We start from the raw sequence: 3,460 nt of genomic DNA on the forward strand, positions 1-3,460 counted from the left end.
GCTTAGATGACGATTAATGTTTATTTAAAAGTTATTCATATTTTTATTATTTTTTTTAGGTTATACTAGTATTCGAATATATAATATAAATAGTAAAAATACATGTGCACGAATGTAAATAAAATCATGTTCATATTAATATATTAACATCTACAGCAATTTAATATAAAAAAAACTTTGATGTATTCGTTTTAATCAAATTTAATTTTCATTTTCTATGTTTATCCTTAAATTATTAAAATATTTATGCAGAATTATCACACAGAGATATACAAACAGATACAATTATACTTTCTCTCTTAGCCATTATATATCGTTCTCGAGATTTTAGTGTATGTGAAAGCACTTAAAACATTTTTAACCCTTTCGGAGTCCAAAGGGTTAATAATTATTTAAGAAACGGCCCAGTAGATTTATACCAAAAACTAATCATTACGATACCAAACCAAGAACAGTTTTTAATTTTTAAATCGGTTCAGGATTTGTTAAAAAGTTGAACGAAAAATTTTAGACTTCTCTACTAAATAAAAAAAAAACAGCTTAGCCGATCGCCGCACAAAACTATAATCCTTAACTGGTTACATCGAATGGCTTTTCTTTTTTAAGTTTAAAAATTAATTCGGCCGTTTTTGACAAACCGTCGACAAAAAAGGGAAATTGTTCCTCATTTTTCAAGAAGTTTTTTAAAAGATAATTGTAATAATTATAATAAGTATTAATATAAAAAATTAAAAAATCTCATTAATTCTTTTAAGCAGTAAATGGAATGGAATCTGAAAAAAATTGAATAATGTTGATTAAAATATTAGAGTATTTTAATAAGTCATACTGAAAAATATATTCCTCCATATGTTAAATACTCATTTGAAATTAGATTACTTTAATGAAATAATTGAAAAAAACAAAGCAATATGAAAAAAAACGAAAAGATGTAAGTTATCGAATAATTTATGAAAAGTTAATTTGTTTGTAAAAACAATTCCAATGCCTAAATTTAATAAAAAAAAAAATACATGAAACTTTACTGTTTTACTATTCATAATAATTAATCGAAGAGATTGTATCTGTGTCAGCACTACTATTTAAATAGAAATGTAAAAGTAAAAATTAAAGACATAAGTATAAATATATAAAAATTGATTTATATACAAAAGAATTGTAATATTTTTGCACATCAATTTTCTTGATAGATCATTTTAAAAATTTCAACAAACGATGTTACATATTGTCATATATAACATGGAACAATTTAATTATATAAACAATTTATCGATGAATTTTAATAGAAAAAATAGTTTTTTTACTCTTATTGATTATTTTCTCCTATTGATGTTCATTGAAGGAGCTAGGTTGATCAAGTCAAACAATTCCGTGTGTGTCTGAAATAAAATGTCATTTACACTTTTTTATTCTCTAATTATTTTATATAATTCTGAATCTGGTGAATAAAAATCAATATAAAATAAACTGAGTGTTCTGAGAGCTATAATAGCAATCTGAGCAATCAAAACTGTTAATGTAATAATTTTTCAAAGGATTACTAAATGTGCGCTGTAACAGTAATCAAAAATTTAGAAAGTCAAAGGCAATTTTCTAACTTCATAAAGTGTAAATTTGAACACAAATTTACCTGATAATGTGAGTTTTTAAATTACCCTTCTGAGAGAAGCTTTTGGAACAGTAAGGACAATCATGAGGACGAAGACCAGTATGATGTCTGAAAATAATCAAAATTGTACATTGTATAATTTATATTGTATGTATAATATTATTTAAGTGCATACAACTATAAGATTTCCGAATCGACTGAAATTGAACAACCATAAAAGCGCCATTAGCCAAAGCCAAAAAATGTTTATCTTTATAACATGTTCTACCCAGCAATTTTTTTTCAATCTTTATATGGTCGGCACTTGTTCACATTAGAATTTTTCATTTATCAATTTTTATCTATCTATCTACATGTAGATAATTGATTAGATATAAACCTGAATTAGAGGGATATTAGTATTCCTTACTAAGACATATACACTTTGATATTATTTAGTTGGTTAAAAAATTATAATTTGAATGCATTGATGGCCTTATTATTGTTATAATAATTATATAATTTTTATAGCTCACTAATATTATGGTATGTGCTGATTACCTCATGTGAGTATCCAATCCATTTTTTTGATTGAAATGTTTTAGAGCACACGTTGCACTGGAAAGGCCGTTCCCCAGTATGAATCAACTTATGCCTCATTAATTGTGAAGGCTTCTTAAAAGTTTTATCACAGATATCACATTGCTGCATATGTAACTTCTTCTGAATCTATTATAAAGCAAATTTAATTTTTTTAATGATTAAACACTATCATACATACGTCATATATATGTATGTTTATTAAATTATATGTATTTGGAATGATAACTTTAAATATTTTAACCTCAGTTAATATACCTCATAATATCTGCATTTACTTAGAAATATATAAAATGTCTGCTTGTGTATACTTTTATATATATACATATACACCTAAGTCTGTTTTACACGGTCTTTTTGTACACGGTTTTGATTATAAACACGGTTGAAATTGAATACACCTAAGTCTGTTTTACACGGTCTTTTTGTACACGGTTTGATATAACACGGTTTGGAAAATGAATATTTTTAATTTTTTTACACGATTTTATTCCATTTAGCATGACTTGAAATTTATGTACTTAAAATTTTTTTTGTCAAATTTAATTTTTGCGAAGTATGTTCATATCACAAAAAAGTATTTATGAAAGAAAAAAGTCTGAAACCATCTATAGTATCAATAGTTTGCGAAACACTAGCTTAAAGATTTAAGTGAATTCCCCTTTAGCGCGTACAAACAATTTTTACTGGTCAAAGAAAATGTGAATAGCAATAATTTAGGGAATCCTTTTATGTGCATACAATAAAATACTTATGTGCATATCTTTTTATCATTAATTACTATGCTTGTGAAAATAAGCATTATATATTGATTTAATAAATAAACTGAATTCTTGTTCTTAAAAATTCTTGTTTTTCACTAATTTTAATAGGTTTTAGAGATTAGGAACAAATCACCCATTTTTGTATAAGATCAATGTCTTTTTTTTACACGTTTTTTTTTACACGCTTCTTCTGGAACCAATCTACCGGTAAAACAGACTAGAAGTATATATATATATATATATATATATTATATATTATACATACATACATATACATATATGTATATATGTATATATATATATATATGTATATATTTATATATTGCTATATGTAAATAATCCTATATGACAAATTCTTATTTATTATAATTGAATCTAAACCTACACAATAAATAACCTTATTAAGCGCAAATGAAAAAGAAAGTGTGTTTGTTTAGCATATGATCATTTTATTTTATTGTTTTTAAAAATTAAATATATAATTAGATACCTGTTTCTTTGGCGATGT

This window comes from Ctenocephalides felis, unplaced genomic scaffold (genome assembly GCF_003426905.1).
Source record: "Ctenocephalides felis isolate EL2017-DRISC unplaced genomic scaffold, ASM342690v1 CF-g0.4_SCAFFOLD_03571, whole genome shotgun sequence".
NCBI classification, from domain to species: domain Eukaryota; kingdom Metazoa; phylum Arthropoda; class Insecta; order Siphonaptera; family Pulicidae; genus Ctenocephalides; species Ctenocephalides felis.